The sequence below is a fragment of the Strongylocentrotus purpuratus genome, unplaced genomic scaffold (assembly GCF_000002235.5).
Source record: "Strongylocentrotus purpuratus isolate Spur 01 unplaced genomic scaffold, Spur_5.0 spur5_scaffold_20, whole genome shotgun sequence".
In the NCBI taxonomy this organism is placed as follows: domain Eukaryota; kingdom Metazoa; phylum Echinodermata; class Echinoidea; order Camarodonta; family Strongylocentrotidae; genus Strongylocentrotus; species Strongylocentrotus purpuratus.
In genome coordinates, this window is record NW_022145606.1 from 23,854,607 (window position 1) to 23,876,187 (window position 21,581).

At 39.8% G+C, this 21,581-nt stretch overlaps 1 protein-coding gene across 1 annotated transcript in view; it reads right to left on the reverse strand.

Moving 5' to 3' along the window:
- Positions 1–11,263, reverse strand: part of LOC100892154 (rho GTPase-activating protein 35) — a 130,288-nt gene extending 119,025 nt beyond the window's left edge. Inside the window, exon 1 of the mRNA XM_030993067.1 lies at positions 11,100–11,263. The gene's annotated coding sequence lies outside the window, so the exon portion shown is untranslated. The remainder of the gene's footprint in view (positions 1–11,099) is intronic.
- Positions 11,264–21,581: the final 10,318 nt, after the last annotated feature.

The window sequence follows — 21,581 nt, forward strand, 5'->3', positions numbered from 1 at the left end:
CACAATAGGGAAAGTGATCCATCTTGGCAATCAAAGTCCTTTACGATGATGAGGAAATCATCTAGCGCAGGATATGACGAGATCAGCGCGATAACAAGAGACCATTTCAGTTTCAGTTCCTATTAGGGTCTCACTGGATCTATACACAATGTCCAGAGTTAGAGTAGGCCTACACAGCAAGGCCTATACCCTACGGACCAAAGCAAAGTAATTGTCTACATTTTTTAGGAAATTACATCTGCATTTTATCTCATCAATCAGAGAGGCAGAGTGATAGGACATGTAGAGACCCATTTCCACATCCTACATGTACATGTAAACGCCATTTTGACAAATCATAGATTTTTGGACTGCCATTTACACAAGTAGAATTACCCATAAAAACCTTTGGTGTTTGCTAATTCCTATTTTGGGGGTGACTTGTCACTGCTCTGTTGGCGATTGGTATACTGCACATGTACATGTCCGGAGTGGTTACCACTACAAGATTAGAAAATAATAAGGAAGCATACATGTATGTGTACATGTATAGAACAGGATTTAAAGAGTTGTAGGCATACAGTGTATGTTTGCTTTGTTGATATAGAAATTAAAATCCACATACCGGTAGTGTAATTTTACGTCGCTTATACATGAAAACAAACAAAACAAAACGAAAATGACATTTAGATCATGATCACAGAATTTTTTTCTTTTTCTATTTTTTCCTACATGTTAAATTATAAATGTGCATTCAGGAATGTACAGGTATTAAAAGTACAAAAACAGTGCAACAACTTTTGTGTGCATGTACTCATACGGTATACATGTAGTATTCATGAACAAAACAAGAAAGTGGCTGTTTAAAATTGAAAATGGGTAGGGTACACTGTAAATACAAGAATACAAACTGTGAACAGAGCTCTATTTAAATTATGTTTAATTTTGTTTTGTTTAGGTTTGGGGGTGTGGTTTTTGTTTTGCTTGTTTTGTTTTGCTTTGTTTTGGAGTGTATTTTTCATAAAATCTCAATTACCAATTCAAATGTACATGTAAAGTACAAGTAGATGTATCCTCTATTCCAGGATACCAGTACGCAATCAAAACTTGATTCATACATTTGTATTAAAGATAAAGTTGACTTCGGGTCATGCGATTGCATTGTGAAAGAAACGATGTGGAACCGACCAGAAAAGGTTGATCATCTAGCATATAAGAATTTGTGTGTATTGCAAAGTTCTGGAATCATCAAAATGATCAGAAATTTGGCCAAGTCTTGGTAAAGTTACAAACACTGTACACAGAAAGATGTATATGAGACTACACGAACACATGGCGTAAAACGCCGACCCCCGATTGTTACGATGTTACATGCATATTTAGAACATGAAGGCATTTGAAGAGCCATGCTTTTCAGGGAACATGTCTTATCTGATGTTCTTCCACACAGTTTGCATAATGAAAATGAGTAACACTCACAAATAATTTTTCACCTCTTCCCAGAACTCAACCTTCTCTTTAAGTGCATTTAATGATGTATTAGCACTTCAGACAATCAGAGAGAAGTAGTTTTTATTGCAATTGGTCATATTACCCATGACTCAATAAAGCACTTCAATTATACACACATCAAGTACAGTACTGTAGTAACTTGAACTTCGGATGCAGGTATTCATTTCAAGATCAATGTCAGTTTCTAATGCTCTTTAAAAAATTGCAGGTACCGATTACTGACAATATTTGAAAGACTATTGATAAATGGAAGCAAAGTTCTGTCATTTGATATTTATTTTGAAAATGGGGAAATTATTACTGGCATGCGAAACCTTTTTTACCTCAAGTGGTATACATGTAATACTGTACATGAATCTTAATAGCATGCAAGTCCAACATCTGTTTATTTTTTCTTTCGGTTTTTTGCTGTCATAGTGTCAGAGCATTTTGGGGTATTAAAAACTGAAAGGCAGCAAAACCTTCCCTTTGTGTGTGTGTGTGTGGGGGGGGGGGTCAGGGTTGTCAACAAATTAGCGCCCCCTCTTTTACAAAGTCCTTTCCCCCTACCCCTCCCTTACAGAGTACAACACACAACATGTTAAATGTTCAAAAATGAAAGTCCAAGGTCTGAAATATATCAGTATGTAGACTACAGTGTACATAATAAATGATAGCATTCTCTGTGACCCAGGTCAATGTACAATCTACACATATTGTATACAGATCATGTTCTGTCATAAATTATACTTGGAACCAGGGAATTTGTCAGTTCTCATAATCTTGATTTGGGTATCAAAGAACTACTGCACGTTGAGAGGAACGGGTATGATTTATAAAGATATTTTGAAGCTTTATCCACGTCTCTACACAATACTGAACGTGTACATGTACATTGTATGGGCACTCAAAATCCTAACACCAAATTTTCACATACATGTACTGTACACCCTGTATATTAAAATTTGAAAATCAAAATCAAGGGGTTCATGCAATGAGATTGTTATAAGGTAATAATCTCAATTTAGACCCCCCCCCCCCCTTCCCACCTCTCCTCTCCCAGCAGTCTACAGTGTACATGTAGGTGGAATATTATGGAACTACGGGTTGGCCCTATGTGTACATGTAGGTCTACATGTACGTGTACATGTAGTGTTGTTGTACATACAATGTAGGCTATACAAATTAGGGATGCAACGAGTAGTCGAATGCCCGAGTACCTGAACTGATGACAACTACTCCAGTACGATTTCTCGTACTCGAATATTCGGCCGGAAAAAAGAAGAAAAAAATCCTGGTCACCTGGCACTGTCCAGGCCGACACTTACCCGTACCAGGGAGAGCAGCGGCTGCTGGCATGGTACCGTCGGTAAAAATGTTTCCCAACTCAAGCACTGTCGAGCCCACCACTCAGTAACTGGGACCAAATGTCCGGATTTCTGTTTGGACTCGGAGGAAAATGGATTATTCTGCCATCTTTGGTTTTTAAAACAGCATCGTTTACTGTTATAATTATTATTAAATTGGCGCCTTCAACTGCAACTCGAAGTCAAATTGCGTGAGTTTTCGGAGACGTACATGGGATACTGCTCCAGTGGTATGGTGGTGGCAAAAAAAAATTCAAAAAAAAAATTCAAAATATTCAAAAAAATTATTAAAAATTATTAAAAAAACATGGCGTCCAAATATTTGAGTATTTGCTTGTAAGCTTGGGAGTGTACTTGGGACTTGGGTACCTCATTACACGGTTGTGCACAGGCAGAATACAAGTAGTTGTTTATAAAATTGTCCCCTTCTTTGGCCTTCCAATGTCACCTCAAAATATTTTTCCATGACCTTCACATTGGTGTGAACTTCTGATACATGTCAATACCATCAGCAGTGGTCATTAGTGGTACTGTAACGTTCACACCATAAATAATCTTTGTGAAGAGTCTTGTCAAAGCGGCCACCTCTTTATAAAGGCCACCTGTCTATAGGGGTCATCAGTATCGCCTCCCTCTAGAACTATCAGAAGAAAAAAAATGTAGAAGAACATGTCTGTAAAAGCCACCTGTCTACAGTGGCCACGGTTTTGTACCTTTAAAGGTAAAGACCAGTAATGGTCATGCGATTGCATTGTGAAAGAAACGTTGTGGAATCGATCAGAAAAGGTTGATCATCTAGCATCTAGCATCTGCAAGGTTCTGGAATCATCAAAATGATAAGAAATTTGGCCCATTCTTCGTAAAGTTACAAGCACTATACACAGAAAGATGTATATGGGACTACCCTATCTCTCTCACACGACCATGAGAGAAATAAATTCACCAAATATATGAATTAGTAGGCGGTTTCCCGGCAAATTTTTTATCATCATGTATTAGTCAAAACATATTCTTTCACATGATTGGTAATGAGAGCTTCCATTTCATTTTTTGAAATTGGGGCGTTACCAATACTGGTCTTTACCTTTAATAGTTAGGTTTCACTGTACTGTACATGTACATAATTTGATCTTAGAGAAAGGAATACAGTCAAATCTGCTTTAGTGACGACCTGTCTACAAAGACCACATTTTTGTTTCCCTTGAAAATGGTTTCTCATTGAAACATGTTCTACTATTTAAAGGAACCCGTCTTCAAAGACCATGTGAATACAAAGACCACTTTTTATGTTTCCCTTGGTCGCTATAGACAGGTTTGACTGTATATCTTTGGACGGTATGAACAGAGAAGAAGTATTCACAATCATCTCTTCAAAGAAAGATTATCTTTGGACAGTATGAACATAGCCTGTGTCATCAGGCCCCTCCATCATTTTGAGGGTTGATTATGGATGATCAAAATACAGAAGTACTCAAGGCCACATCGGGAATAGCCCATCTGTTTGAGTGTCTGTCTGTCATAGAAATTTCACTGATTTTTGTTTTCTTTCGTAGCAATTTTAAAGAGGGGTACCCGAGGTTGAAAGGCACTAGTCCTTGTCCACTGTCTGTACGATTCTGATATACATTGCACATGTGTCAACAATTATGTAGTACAGTATGTGGTTGTACATATTATGCACAGCTACACACATTCATGTACAGCACATGTTACTCCTCAATGTTTGCACTGCAGTGTGGGCCTACATTGAGCTTCGAAGTCAGGAGGTTGGGGATTCAAATCCCAGTCTGGGGCAAATATCCGTTGGTAAGACATTTATCTACATTAGCCACTCTCAACCCGAGAGCAGATGGGCGTACATGAACAGGTGTACATGTATATTATACACATTATATGTACTGGTAGGCCTTGAGCAGTAAGCAGATTGTATGAACGTGTGTACAACTGTACATGTACATGCATGTAATTGTGGTTTTGTTAAAATACATGTACGTATCTGGAGTAATGATTTTACTTTTTTCTGAAATATTTATAGCTCTCTCTCTCTCTCTCTCTCTCTCTCCCATGCAGTGCTACTTCACTGCCAATCTTCATTTTAACTGTTAGCAAACGTATTTTACCTGGCAAACAAAACCTTGGAAACCTGTCAAGTGTTAAAGAAGATACACCTGAACAAAAGCCTACAACTATAGTCCTTCAAAATCTCCAAAGTTTCTCATCAATTGAAAGAATACAAAACACTCACCTCTAGGAGCTTTCGCTTCCATTTTGATTCAGAGATTGGTCTGTCATTGTTAATTAAACATTTTACTGGAGGTGGTTTCAAAACTTGAAGTAAAACTAGTCTACTTTAATTAATGACTACAATAACGCCTACTTACAAACTGCCAGAAGTACTTAACAGATGTACAGTACATGTACAGGGAAGCTTCATTACTATACACAACTACTGTAGATAATAGTTAAATAATATATTCAAAGTATCTACAATAAATTCAGTACAGGTATATTCTGTAACTTTTTTCTGGGGGGGGGGGGGGGGGGGGTGGGGGGGGGGGTACCAAGCAAAATGTTGGGTTCTGTTAAATTCGGGCCCCTGTTTAAAATGTACATGTGTACATGTTTATTTTTGTTGTTTTATAGCAAGAGGTAATTAATATTATCATCATGTTTATTATTATTATTACCATCATCATTATTGTGAAATTATTATCATCATTATCAATTTCATTATCAATATTATAATCGCCCTTTCTACTTTCATATAATTGGAAAATAAACAAGAGTTGCGAAATCACAATCAGCAGTTCTTCAGAATGTATATGCCCACTGAACTGTACAATGTGTATTGCACATGCAAGTTTCAGGATAGGGACTTTTACAGTACATGTACATGGGGGATGTGGTCCCAACTCCAATCAGTATTTTAAGGAAGAATGAAACAGCAAACTCAGGCTGTGGTTAAAGGTGTGGTATAAAGAAGGAAACAAAATACTGATTCTGTCATACTAATTTCTAGACATGTCAGATGCAATACATTTCACCTTTCTGCATTTTCTATTCCATTCATGTACATACATGTACAGTGTACGAATGGGAGATTCCCTGTGCATTGTTCAAAATTCAGTTCCTTGTCGATTTCCATGAAATATTTCTTTTGTTCTTTTCTTTCAATTTTCATTTCTCACTACCTGTAATATACACAATCATAGAGCCAACGTCCTATTCCCTCATCGTCCAGGTTTAATACTGGTTCTAAACGACAGAGCTTGCACATGAGGTTCACCGCAAAACCATTCCAGCAACAGGCTGGAGCAGGGCAAATTCAGTGTCTGGGGCTGGTGTGATCACCATACCATTGTCTAGCTCAAAATTGTTTGGAACCAGCAACCTTGACAACTTGGTCAGAATGACGTCACACTTCGGCACAATTGGTAGAGAAATGAAAATAATTCAAAGAATGGAACTGACTTCTAAAGAAAAGAGGTGATCTTTGAACACACGATAGGGCAACCCACTAATGAACTGAACAGAGAAAAATCACCACAATTCAAATTGTGCAATTTTGCATTTTTCATGGGGTTGTACTACTTTGAAGGGACAAAACAGTGTCAGTGTTCCATGTATTAGCCTATGCACGTTGAGATTAAAAGTGGCTCTGTACTAGATACGCTTGTAGTTGTTCTGGACACAGGCAGAGATTGTACATTAAAGATAAACTCCAGTACTGGTAAAAAAAATAATAATAATTCTCACAGAATCAAACGAAACTTACACTGAATGTTCAAGATTACAAATAAATGACATGTGCCAAATAATTTTGGAAGAAAATGTATACTGGCTGAGTAATGAGCATAGAAAGACAAGGAAATCAAGGTAGTACTAGCCCCGACACCATGTGTGTTGTCCCATATATAGCTTTCTATGTGAGTGCTTGTTACTTAACCAAGACTCGGTCAAATTTATTATGATTTTGATGACTCCAGAACCTTGCAGTGCACACCAATACTTACATGTCACATGATCAACTGTTTCTGATCCTTTCCACACCTTTTCTTTCACAATGCAATTGCATTACCAGTACTAAAGTTTATCTTTAATATGCTATTTTCAAAATGGAACCAAATTTAATACAAACATCTTTGTGAAGTGCCTCAAGAGTCAAGAACAATTATTTCATTCACCTCTCACAAATATTTGTATCTGATGGCTTGCCCTACCTTACAACGACCAACATACTTTTTTGCATTCTCACCAGGGGAAAAAATACACATGGGCTCCCTGATTCTCACCATTTGTATTGGGGCACTTCACAAAGATGTATGGTACATTACGAAAATAGCATGTTGCCATTTAATAGTGTATAGGGCCAAAGGGTGTCATTTGTTTATGTGTAGTCCCAAGAATATGTTTACAGGTTAGTACCGGTAGTCAAGTGCTGATAATAACGGGGCAGCGTACGAGTCTTGTACCATGACTGGAAGGTGTAGAGTCATCCAGGTGGCTTAGGCCACATGCTTAGACTTGATCATACAGGCTTTTCCTTAATGACTGGGCCACTAGACAGATCCATCATCCTCCCAATACATGGCTAGTCTGCAATACCAGACCCTCTAGATTCACATTGTAACTTTATGCGGTCTTTACAATAGTAACAAATACCTGTACAAAACTGTACGTACAGTACATGTACATGTACTGTGTATCAACTGTAAATACTCACTTTTATACCCGTAAACAAGGGACACACATTGATGCACGTGCTTATCCTGGTTTCTACATGTAACATACTATTTAAATCAAACAACAAAAGATGAAAGTTCATGTGCTGTTTCATATTGTTTCATAGATAATATACGGTAAGGCAAACATTTACACTCTTAGAAAAGGGAACGCACAGAACTCAAGTCAGACTTGGCTCCATAAATTTTCTATTTTATGAGTTTTATCATTAATTAATAGGTTTTATGTTTTATTTTCTTACGCTGTAGAATGAAGTGTTTTGGGGCTGATTTTAAATAAATCAGGTGATTGGTACATGTGTACACTGTAATTTCCTGCACAGTCCTTTAAAAATAACTTCCATCACCATCCTTTTTCTATTTTCTGACATGGGATGTGTTCCATGTACATGTAGAACCTGAGAACATGCTTATCTTGGCCCAATCAGGCAGCGTTAATGGGCTGGAATGTTTATCTGTCGTTGCTAATGAGTTCAACACACACCCGCATGGCAGACAGTGGAACAGCTGAATAGTGGATGGCCCTTCATTCAGACTCCACACACGCATATATGCACACGTGGGGCCCCCTGTCTGTCTGGGATGTGTGATGACCTCTGATATTACATTTGATGGAAATATATTTATATTTGGGGGTATTATCTATCTGTCAAAAAATTACAATGAGAGTTTTAGAAAGAAACAATGGATGGAAAAAATTGCCCCCAAAAATAGGAACGTTTTCATATTTATATTTGGGGGTATTATCTATCTGTCAATAAATTACTATGAGAACTTTAGAAAGAAACAATTGATTTTAAAAAATCACCAAAAACAATAGGAATGTTTTTATCTAAATAAACATTGACCAACAAAAACTGAACAATGATTACCAGGATAGAAGTGTGTGAAAATGCTGCCTCAAATTGAATTTCATCAATTTTAAATTCTCAACCTCAAATACACTGTAGAGGTAAAACGTGTCACAACTTTGTACATGGACACATGAAATAATCAAACCCTAATGGTATCTCTAGAAGTCCAGAGCAAATGTTGCCACAGGATCCATGTCAAAATACCACACATCCATGTCCAAGATTTGCCACTCCCCACTCAGGTGAAGTAATGGGTCACAAGAAATTCCTTGAATGCTTTAGCGCCTATCATGCATGCGTCTCAGTTACATGTACATTGTTCAGCCGTGTTAATAGTATGACACCTTGTACCTTGTATTAAGCGCAGTACAGTGTTGATACAGTATTTGCCGGCGTTAAGGCCGCAGTATTTTCGGAAGAGAAAATATCATAAAGTCTGGGTGCGGCCTATGCGCAACAACTAAAAATTCAGCGGTCAAAACAGCACGTCCATTGGTACACATGGGGCTGTGCATCTTACTGACAATTTTATGTTGCATTTTTGACATGAAGACATAAGACATAAACTTCATAATTTATTTTTCTAACAAAATCTACCAGTAGATCTAGATCTAAGTTCGTGCCATTGCATCGCTAAAAAGTTTTAAAAAAGGACCGTTACAGAGCAAGCTGCCGTGCAACGCAACTGCGCATCCAGCCAAAGTCACAATTCTGTATTACACCGCACATCGTGGTACGGTGGTACATTGTATGTACATGTAGGATACCAAAGCTGCCTGTGATAAACTTACTACCGGTAGCTTAAAAATTGATGTAGATTTGCTAAATTACGATCATTTGGGGGGTAAACTTCCTGTCAATTTATAAGAATATTAATTAATTTGGTTTCAGTTTGTAGAAAAAATTTATCTCATCTTGCATGGTATTTACAACAATATTTACAACTGGTAGGGGGTTGTTGTATCTTTTGTGGTGATATAATGGCAGCAATATTTCTTGCCCAGAACCAACTTTGTGCCAATGAATGTGTTAGCAAAAGATTGTGTGTTGACCGGAAACATCACAGATGAGAACTTTCTAAGAAATGACAAATGTACATGCTAGGATATGACGATTTTAATGCTCTCATCATAACCAATATAGTGAAAGCGTGATTTGTCTTCATGATCCACATGCCACAGCGCATATGATGATGCGCGTAATAAGCGCTCAAATAACTAATTACGCCCAAGATTAGTATGCGCTAGGCGCATCTTCAGATATGGCTTCAAGTATTCCTATTGGTTGACCTACTTATCATGCTTATATATAACAGATTTTGATTGGTAGGGTCTATACAAATGGGCGTGTCAACTGTGGTCAAAGATAAGATAGAGGCGGTCCTTCAAGAGATAGGCTACATGTAACACAGAGATAAATGATTTTCAGAATACCAACTTACAACAATATTAGCGCTAACAATGTTCAGAATACCGCCCCTGGTGTTTTTGTTAAGGTTCACTTACATTGTACATGTACATGTAGCACCAAAAATAGAGAACTGATTATGGATCATAGACAAGCATGACATTTCCAGTAGGGGCGCTGGTCCCAGAAAAAGGATCGTCCGCTTAAACGAGGAGCGTCTTCCTAAATGCGGACAGATGCGTCCACAAAAGTAAGGATAGCTGCATTTTCGGAGACGTTTCTTATTTCGATCCGCGCGCCATGCGAAAAACGGATACCGTGGTGATTTTCTTAGTTCATTTTACATTGACTTTGTACAGAGACTTTCACGTTATGAGCAATAGATCCTATGGAAGATGGATAACCCATAAAAGTAGACGGTAAACTCAGAACTGGGGGTATTTTATTACGCGGAATCAGCTTTTGCATCGCCAGGGCGCGCTTCGGGGACCCAAAACCAGCAGAGTGACGATGACAAAAAAAAGTCTGCAGACGATCTTTATTTTTGTCCACATCTACAAGGAGTTCTTTGTGTGGACAATCCTCATTCTCGGACCAGAGCCCCTACTGATTACAAGGGCTTCCATTCTTCATACAATAACAAAATCTCAATTGTGTTTATGCAACACTTTCTCTAACTCACATCAAATACAAAATCCCCAGAATAGAGAGAAGACACAATTCACAAATCAGCCATATCAAATCAATCATAACCTACTCATGAGCTCATTCTCAGCACGTCTCACAATCACTCACATTCAATTCATGACATTCAGTTCATGACATCTACACTGCAGTGCAGTGGTCGAGAGACGAGAATGTTCACATCACATTTTGAATTTGAAATTTGAATTTGTAATTGTATTGTAAACATACAATTGGCTTGCCACCATGTTTGGACGTTCAACTTGTCAAACACAAAAGCATGGCCTTCAAAATCAACTGTAAATAAATAACTAAACCCAACTCTTGCTGCTAAAACTGATATCTACTTCAGTTTCTCGTCAGCCGGGCTGGGCTAGTCAAATTCCAGGCCAGTTACATGTGCATGCGAGTGCATGCAATAACATTCACACAGTCATAGATCTAGTCACAACGTGAACAAGGATATCAAAAGTGAAAATAATTGATCATCAACAAGTCAGGCCTATTTCCCTTTCGCGCGGTGTACTATTTCATTCTTCTCGAAAAGGAAACTCAATTGAAATCATTTCACCTACCTCACAAAGCTTGCCAGCATCAATAATCCCAACTGTCAGCAATTCATCCACATAGAATAATCACGAAAATTCACAGAATTATTAACTTTCCAACGCTGCTCGCAGCGTTTCGCATATTGGGCGTACAAATTCAGTGTACGAAAATTACAACACTAGTTTGCCATTGCAGGTTTGTATTCGCTGATCTGTACATGAAGAGGGTGAGATTTCTATTGAAACGGACGCCTCGAATACAATGGAGGGAGTAACAGCGAAAATGGACCTTATCTAATAGCGCCATCTCTAGATTTTTGCGCAACATGGGAAAGGGGTGGGGCACTTATCCATTTTCCTAAAAATTCGGCCAAGGCCGTTGTGGTTTTTGTTTCAAATTACCAGCATAGTTTAGTTTCATTCTGGTTAGAAAATTGTCCATTGAAACAAACAATTGTCAAGGCAATGCGGAACTTCTTTTTCATTGAGCAATAAAGATGAGTGACACATTTGATGAATTACCAAAGCCATGTCAAACAAGGTTATTCAAAGAGTAAAGAGTAAAGAGTAATTCCAGCAGCGCTTGGTTGCAGGAGTGTGGTAGAAAATAATATATAAGTACCATTTCTAACCACTCAAACTTGCGTTGTTGTTTTTTAATATTAATTCAGGAAGATTATTATGATTTGTGTTTTCGTCAAAATTCAAAATTGGATTATCATGAATACTTTGAAGTAGGAATTAGATTAACAAAAGCGTGTGTAAAGAACCATTCGTCAGCCGCCCGCCAGGATGCCGTTACTGCTGTTGGCAATACATAATACACACGCAATCATAATAAATCGACTTGATCGAAATTGATATACCTTATAGCCCCCAATGGGGGGGGGGGTGTACTAGCCTAATACGTTATACGGGGGTGTACCGCTCTAATGGGTTACTTTTTTGTCAAAAAAACCCCAAAACATCGGGATGATTTTGTGCTGCAAAACTCACTGCCATAAAAGTGCCCCCACTTTTCAGATCTTGGCCTTAAACATGGGTAATACTATTTTTTTCGGGATAATATCTCACCCTTAATTTCGCTAAAGTGAAAATTTCAGATGCAAAATCCAGCAAAAAAAAATGAACTCATTTCGCTTTTTCGTCCAATTAAGTCCTCGCCGATGGTCGCACAGATTTATCAATATCATTCAGTTGAACTCCGCTTCTGACTAATTTATAAACGGGCAACTTTTTCGAGCGTACGCAATACCAAATTCTATGTAATTAAGCAATAATCGAAGGATCACAAATCACAAACATGGGTTGCGTTTTTAATGGCCAAAAGTCCCCTAATAATGGGTACCATTTTCTTCCAAAATGACCTTTGAAAATGGGTACGGGATTAGACGGAACAGCCGCACACCCCCATCTAAACTGAGTCTGATCCCCCCCCCCCCCCGCTCATATAGCATTGTCTAAATAAAGAAATCTTTTTTTCTAATGGGTTACTTTTTTGTCAAAAAAACCCTAAACATCGGGTATGATTTTGTGCTGCAAAAACTCACTGCCTAAAAGTGCCCTACTTTTCAGATCTTGGCCTTAAACATGGGTTACCAAATTCTATGTAAGCAATAATCGAAGGATCACAAATCACAAACATGGGTTGCGTTTTTAATGGCCAAAAGTCCCCTAATAATGGGTACCATTTTCTTCCAAAATGACCTTTGAAAATGGGTACGGGATTAGACGGAACAGCCGCACACCCCCATCTAAACTGAGTCTGATCCCCCCCCCCCCCCCCCCCCCCCCGCTCATTTAGCATTGTCTAAATAAAGAAATCTTTTTTTGTTTTATTCGGTCTCAAGGGCCGTCGCTCAAGTGACCGTCAAAGAAAATATCAAAAAGAAACTGATTATTGATTAGTATAGAGGAGATCTAGATATAGGCGCGATATAGCTCAGTCGGTAGAGCAGTGGTCTCCTAATCCGGTGACCCGGGTTCGAAACCAAGGCGATGCGCTATAGTGCCCTTTGGTAAGGCATTAATCTTCATTACCAGGTCCCTCGGAGAGAACCTAAATCCTCTGGTTGCTTACTAACAAGCATTTATGCTTTCTTAGCAGTCAGGTAAAATAACCACCACCATAGCCTCCGATGACCGTCAATCGAGGGGTTGCAAACCTAATATCTCATTCATGGGTGTCGATCCCGGGGGGATGGGGGGATATATCCCCCCAATAATTCAGGTGGGGGGGGGGGGGTGGCCTGTAAAATCATCCCCCCCCCCCAATAATTCACCCTCAAAAAAAAAATTAAGAGAAAAATTAATGATGAGGGCCCGATGAGAGTAGTTAATGATTATTACTCGCAAGATCGGACCATCAATATAAACATTTTCCTATCTCATTTTTATAATGCATACATAATATACGAAGTAAATGAGACAACCGTATATGAGACAAGAATAAATTGAATTCTCGCTCATACGGCTTCATCAGGAATTGATGAATTTATTCAATTTGTTCAATCAACAGCATCATAGAGCTAAATGTTAAGCGCGAAGCGCAAAAGTAGCAATCTGCAATGCACATCAGACAATCCTGGACAAAATGAACTCTGTGACGAATTCGTGATGAGATCGGAGACAAGTAGAAAGATTTGTGGACATTATTATGACTTATTATATAGTTCACTAGTTGTTATGTTGTTTCCGTTCACCCTTTTTAAAATTCACTTCATTGTATCTTTATTTATTTTTTTCACTCATTTTATTTCCTGATATTTCCTAAAACATTTTTCATTTTTAAAGTAAGATTATTATGTCACAACTTATTTTTGTTTTATTGAAAAGCTGATGTAGGCCTATGTCACTGGCGAACTGGTAGGAGGGCTTGGGGGCCTTAGCCCCCCCCCCCCCTCCCCAATAAAATCCAACCATGACTTATTTTCAATTTCATACAAGTGAATTATAAATGTTCGTGAGTATCACATGATTTTCAACAAAATTCGTTCTCCATTTCTGTTGCAAACTGGCACATTCCCAAATAGCCAGGAAGAGCATATATTTTGTATAGTCACTAATGGGCCTTCTTAGTGGCCGTTAACACTAACACAGTGGCGGATCCAGGGGGGGGCCGAAACGGCCGCGGCCCCCCCTATTGGCGGCGCAAAAAAAAGGAAGAAAAAAAAGAGGAAGAAAAGAAGAGAAAAAAAGAAAGGAGAAGAGGAGAAAAAAAAAGGAGAAGAGAAAAGAAAGGAGGAGAGAAAGGAAAAAAGAAGAGAAAAGAAAATAGACGAGAAAAGATAAATAAAAAGCCCCTCCCCCCCCCCCCCCCCCCCCCCCCCCCTCCCATTTTGTGTTCCCTAAATTTCCGATAACAAATTCCGGCCCGCAATACACAAAAATCCGGCCCGTACTGACTGTACACACCGGAGACAGAGGGGTGCTTTCAAAGAGAGGGAACATACATGTGCGTACCCTAGATAACAGAGGGTGAGGGGGGTGGGGGAAAAGAAAAGTCGGTGAGAAAGGGGGAAAGGCAAGGAAATGGCGCTAAGTGACAATAACGACAAATATGAGAAAACTGTAATCGGGAGATTAGGGGACATTCCAGAAGGCTCATTGGCAAACGTTATTGAATAGAGGGGGGCCGGGCCGGCCGCATAAAATCTCGAGCCGCGGATTCAAAGTTAAACGTTAAGAACAGCCCCTGCGGTCATCAGTCTTTAGTGAGAAATTTGAAAAGGGCACAATATTTTGGATGTCTTTTAAATAGAAGTTATATACTCAACAGTCAAATTTTAAATTAACGGTAGGGCCGCTTCACAACTCTTATTTTGCCCTTCATTTGGATTCAGCTCGTATCGACTCGCTTGTGATTGTATTAGAACTCATGTTGGTAGTAATCATGGACAGGGGCGGCGATCCTGGGCCCGATATGGGGACAAGTCTCCCAGGAAATTTAGAAATATAGCTAGAAATAAATATAGCGAAAAGAACGTACATATCGGGCTTAGGGATTTTTTAGAATGCATAATTTCAGCATTCAACATTGCAAAATCTCGCTTGGTCGCTACGTCCCGGCCCCGGCCCTCGCCCGATAACACAAAATTATGACGCTCCCGGCCGTGATTTATCCATGGTAGGTGTAATAGAGAACGGTACAACGAATCGTCTTCTTTCTCCAAAAATTTAATGAAATGTCAAAGCTTCCGCGCATCGCTCGGGAGGGGGGCAACTGAATTCAGACAAGGATTGGGAGTCGAGAATGGTAAAACGAATCATCTTCTTTCTCTAATAATTTAATGAAACGTCAACGTTTCCGCGCTTCGCTCGGGAGGGGGGGGGGGGGGGGCGGGAACTCAATTCAGACAAGGATTAAGATTCGAGAACGGTACAACGAATCGTCTTCTTTCTCTAATAATCTAATGAAACGTCAAAGCTTCCGCGCTTCGCGCGAGAACGGGGGGGGGGGGGGACTCAATTCAGACAAGGATAAAGAGTCGATGACGGTGCAACAAATCATCTTCTTTCTCTAATAATTTAATGAAACGTCAACGTTTCAGCGCTTCGCGTGGGAGGGGAAAAACTGAATTCAAAGAAGGATAATAATTTAATAAACCGTCAAAGCTTACGCGCTACGCGCGGGCAAGGGAAAACTTAATTCAGACAGGGATTATGAGTCGAGAATGATAAAATGATTCGTCTTCTTCCTCTAATAACTTAATAAACCGTCAAAGCTTACGCGCTGCGCGCGGCCAAGGGAAAACTTAATTCAGACAAGGATAAAGAGTCGATGACGTTACAACGAATCATCTTCTTTCTCTAATACTTTAATGAAACGTCAACGTTTCCGCGCTTCGCGCGGGTTGAGGGGGGGGGGGGCGGGAACTCAATTCAGACAATGATTAAGAGTCGAGAATGGTACAAAGAATCGTCTCCTTTCCCTTATAATTTAATGTTACGTCAAAGCTTCCGCGCTTCGCGCGGGAGGGGGGAGAGGGCGGGAACTCAATTCAGACAAGGATTAAGAGTCGAGAACGGTACAACGAATCGTCTTCTCTCTCTAATAATTTAATGAAACGTCAAAGCCTCCGCGCTTCGCGCGGGAGAGGGGGGGGGGAACTCAATTCAGACAAGGATAAAGAGTCGATGACGGTATTTTCCTTATAATTCAATTAAAAGTCAAAGCTTCAGCGCTACGCGCTGGAGGGGGGGGGGGGGGACGGGAACTTAATTCAGACAAGGATTAAGAGTCGAGAATGGTACAAAAAATCGTCTCCTTTTTCCTTATAATTAATATAACGTCAAAGCTTCAGCGCTACACGTGGGAGGGGGGGGGACGGGAACTGAATTCAGACAAGGATTAAGAGTCGATGACGGTACAGCGAATCATCTTCTTTCTCTAATAATTTCATTAAACTATGAAAGGCCAAAGCTTCCGTGCTTCGCGCGGGAGGGGGGGTGAATTCAGTCAAGTAATAAGAGTCGAGAATGGTGCAACAAATCTTCTTTCTATAATATTTAATGAAAGGGCAAAGCTTCCGCGCGCGCGCGGGCAGGAGGAAACTGAATACAATCAAGGATTAAGAGTCGAGAAAGGTACAACGAATCGTCTTCTTTCTCTAATAATTTAATGAAACGTCTAAGATTCCGCGCTTCGCGCGGGAGGGGGGGGAACTGAATTCAGACAAGGATTAAGAGTCGAGAATGGAACAACGAATCATCTCCTTTCTCTAATAATTTAATTAAACTATGAAAGGCCAAAACTTCCGTGCTTCGCGCGGGAGGGGGGGGGGGGGGTGAATTCAGTCAAGTAATAAGAGTCGAGAATGGTACAACAAATCGTCTTTTTTCTCTAATAATTTAATGAAACGTTAAGCTTCTGCGCTTTGCGCGGGAGGGGGTAAACTGAATTCAGAGAAGGATTAAGAGTCGAGAATGGAACAACGAATCATCTTTTTCTCTAATCATTTCATTAAACTATAAAATGTCAAAGCTTCCGCGCTTTGTGCGGGAGGGGGAAAACTGAATTCAGAGAAGGATTAAGAGTCGAGAATGGTACAACAAATCGTCTTCTTTCTCTAATAATTAATGAAAGGTCAAAGCTTCCGCGCTTCGCGCGTCATTTTTTTTTTTTTTTTTTTTGGGGGGGGGGGGGGGGGGGTTAGCGAGCTACCCGCATATGATTTTTTGATATCTTTTCTCGTTTATTTTGGTTATAAATAACACTTTCACAAAATACATATTTTGCTCAAATTGTTGCTCGCTCGCTTCACTCACTAGCCGAATTGTGAAACCAGAAAGTTACTTTTTCGGATAAGAGGCTATAGCCCCCCCCCCCCCCCCCCCCCCGATGAAAATGTCAAAAATTGTAATGGTATGGTGCTTCTAATATGACCTTGAAAAAAACGGTCGGCGCAATTTTCAAACTTCCGGCCCCCCCCCCTATTGGAAAATCTTGGATCCGCGCCTGCTAACAGTAGTATACAATTCGTTTCCAGAAGCTATTGCGACAAGCACTGTCGGGAGATAACATGCTACCCACCACTCGGGCTGTACATGCAAAGATTTGCGAACGAACGTTCCATACATACATCATGTGGGGAAACTGAATTCAGACAAGGATTCATAGAGAACAGTACAACGAATCGTCTTCTTTCTCTAATAATTTAGTGAAACGGCAAAGCTTCCGCATTTTGCGCGGGAGGGGGGAAACTAAATTTAGACTAGGATTAAGAGTTATAATTAAATGAAACGTCAAAGTACACGATTCAACGAATCGTCTTCTTTTTATAATAATTTAATGAAACGTGAAAGCTTCCGCGCTACGCGTGATGGGCAAAAATGATTTCAGACGTGGATTAAGAGTAATCAAATGAAAACGTCAAAGCTTCCGCGCTTCGCGCTGGAGGGGAAAAACTGAATTCAGACAAGGACACGAATCGTCTTCTTTCTTTAATAATCTAATGAAATGTCAGAGCTCCCGCGCTACGCGCGGAGAAAAGGAAACTTGATTCAAACATTAAGGATTAAGAGTCGAGAATAGTACAATGCATGAAATCGCATTCATTCTTTTATAATCTAATGAAACGTCAGCGCTTCCGCACTACGCGCGGAGGAAGGGGAACTTGATTCAAACATTAAGAGTCGAGAATAGTACATGAAATCGCCTTCTTTGTTTTAATGATCATCTAAGAATGTACTGCATTGGTATGGGTGGCAAATTTTTGCGGTGGTAAGATCCTTTAAAATCAGAGGAATCCTGAGTTATTTTTGATATTTATTCCTTAAAAGTGTCTTTTAGATGTCTCTTAGCACTATTTGAGGAAAGATTTTGTATTTTTGACTGCTAGATTGAGACTTCTTAATCAAGCTTTTCTCAGCTTTTAGGGTGGAAATTTATTTAGTCCCACTTGTGTAGTTTTGCGTTAGTTCATTTGACATTGGTCATTTTACCTGCCTGCATCGTGTACTGGACTATATACTGACTGCTCATTCGTGGATTCAATGGATTTTATTCTCTGAAAACTCACAGTGGTGGATTTATTTATTATATAGGTCTACTGGTCCAACTTGAGATTTTAGATTTGATCTCTACCTTTGGCTTTGGAGGGAGAGAAAAAAAAATGGCCACCAGAGGCAGAAAGACAAGTGTCAGCAGGAACACTGGACGTAAAGGAAGTGTAAATGAAAAGACTTCAGCAACTGATAAAAACGAGAAACACAACCAAGCCCAAGGTAGGAAAGAGAACAAAGATAATTTCAGTTGTGGAAGCTGTGGTATGATTGTACTGGATGATGATGCAGCTTTAGAATGTGAACTTTGCAACTTTTGGTACCACTGTACCTGTCAAAAGATATCCACAAATCTGTACAACACTATAAGTGAACTTGACGAAGATGATGATGGTGTACACTGGTACTGTAAAACTTGCAACAAGACAGCAAAAAGTATGATGACGATGATGACGTCGCTGAAGATACAACACACCAAGTTGGAATCCAGTGTGGCTGAGCTGCGAGAAGAGATGCATGAGTGCAAGACAGGGTGTGTCCAGTCTCACTCAGAGCTTCGGCAAGAGATGCGAGACATGTTTGACAGACAAGGTAGCTCAGTCATGGCTAATCCAGACCAAATTGATAAAGCCGAAACATATGAAATTATGAACAAAGTGATGAAAGAACGGTTCGATGAAATAGACGAGAAAGAGAAGAGAAAAACTAACATAATTTTCTTTGGAGTACAAGAGTCAGTTAGTGGAGAGCCAGCAACAAGGAAAAGAGACGACGAAACGAAAATCAGAGCAATGATCGATCGTTTACCCAATAAAAGTCTGGAGATCAGAACGCTGTACAGGCTGGGGAAGAAAGAAGACACTAAAACTAGACCGCTCAAAGTAGTAATGAACAACCAGGCCATGAGAGATGAAATCTTGCAGAAATTCAGAAAGGGTGAACTAGACCTTAGTGCTTATGACGAGGGCGTTGTGCAGCTATCGAGGGACAGAACCAAGACAGAGAGAGAAGAGTACAGGAAGCTTAGAAATGAACTCAGGGAAAGGAAAGAAAGAGGAGAGAATGACCTTGTCATCAGGAATGGACAGATTAGAAAGCAGACTTTTCGTCCCCACGGCGAAGAACCTGCATAGAAACCAGAACCACAACACCAGCACTGCACTATACACGCACACGCACTAGTAGAGAAGAGCACGAAAGCACTCCTTTTAACCTTTCAGTTATGTATACAAACTGTGACTCTGTTCTAAATAAGAGAGAAGAATTACAAACTTTGATTTTGAACACCAATCCAGATATTATTGCGCTGACTGAGGTTTACCCAAAAAACTCGCCTGAACGAATTCAACCATGCGAATTGAACCTTGATGGGTACCAGATGTTTCTACCAGAGAGATGTAAACAGAATGGGAGAGGAGTTATCATGTATTTGAAAAATGGTATAGCAGGATCATTGGTGGACCTAGATGAAAACTTTGATGAATCTGTTTGGGTCGAGATAACGATAGGGGAATCCTCTCTTCTTATTGGATGTATCTATAGGAGCCCGTCCAGTGTAAGTGAAAACAATGATAACTTATGTAACCTACTCAAGAGGTCATGTGAAAGGAGATACACACATTATGTTGCAGTGGGTGACTTCAATTACAAGGAAATCAACTGGGATAACGACACGGTGAATGGCAGTAACTTGAGAGGAAGTCACACATTCCTAACCTGTGTCAGAGACTTATTTCTGTAGTACTCTTGACCTGATTTTTACCAAAGACGAAGACACAATACATGACATTGACACCAACCCACCCTTGGGTAAGAGTGATCATGTAGTACTCCAATTCAGACTTGAGGTAAATGCAAGTTCTTCAGAGAAGGAGAACAGCAAAAAGAGAAGCTACTATCACGGAGACTATGATGAAATGAGGAAAAGACTAGAAATGATTGACTGGGAAACGGACCTAAATAACCTTTCTGGTTTAGAGGCATGGAATCATTTTGAAAAGACAATGATTTGTTGTATAGAGGACCTCATACCAATCAGAAGAGTATCTCAAAAGAAAAGACCAGAATGGATTACCAGCAGCGCTAAAGAGGCAGTACGAGACAAACATAAGGCATGGAACAAATACAGCAAGAGAAAGACTGATACAAATTGGAGCTCATATGTTGACAAAAGAAATGCCGCAACACTCATGACAAGGAATGCCAAAAGTGACTTTGAGAGTAAAATTGCAAATGAGGTAAAAACCAATGCCAAGTCCTTCTGGAAATACGTAAAGAGTAAAACCAAGACTCGAACAGGAATTCCTGACCTGCAGATGGAAGATGGTAACTGGGTGAGGAATGATCAAGAGAAAGCAGATGCCCTCAATTCATTTTTTGGAAGTATTTTTACAGAAGAGGACTTGGTGAATGCTCCAGACATGGATCCTTACCAAGTAGAATCATCCTTAAACGATGTCGAGTTTACAGAGGAAGTAATTGTGGACATTTTATCTAAATTGGACATAGACAAATCACCAGGCCCAGACGGTCTACACTCCAGAGTTTTGAAAGAAACGTGTCACCAGATTGGAAAACCTCTTCAAATGATCTTTTCCCGACTATTCAAAGAAGGCAGCGTTCCAGCAACATGGAAAGAAGCTACGGTGGTCCCAATCTTTAAGAAGGGAAAAAAGAGCCTACCAGGGAAGTATAGGCCGGTGAGTCTAACATCAATTATCTGCAAAACAATGGAGAAGATTATTCGAAGCAAGATGATCCAACACCTAGAACTCAATCACCTATTCACTGACGACCAGTACGGCTTTCGCAGTGGCAGATCCTGTTCAACCCAATTGACTGTTGTCCTTGAGCAGTGGACCAAGATTCTTGATGATGGCCATGGAATAGACTGCCTGTACTTGGATTTCCGTAAAGCATTTGACAGTGTGCCTCACCAGCGTCTACTCACCAAAGTTAGAGCAAATGGAATGGAAGGATGTCTTATCAAGTGGATTGAGAAGTATC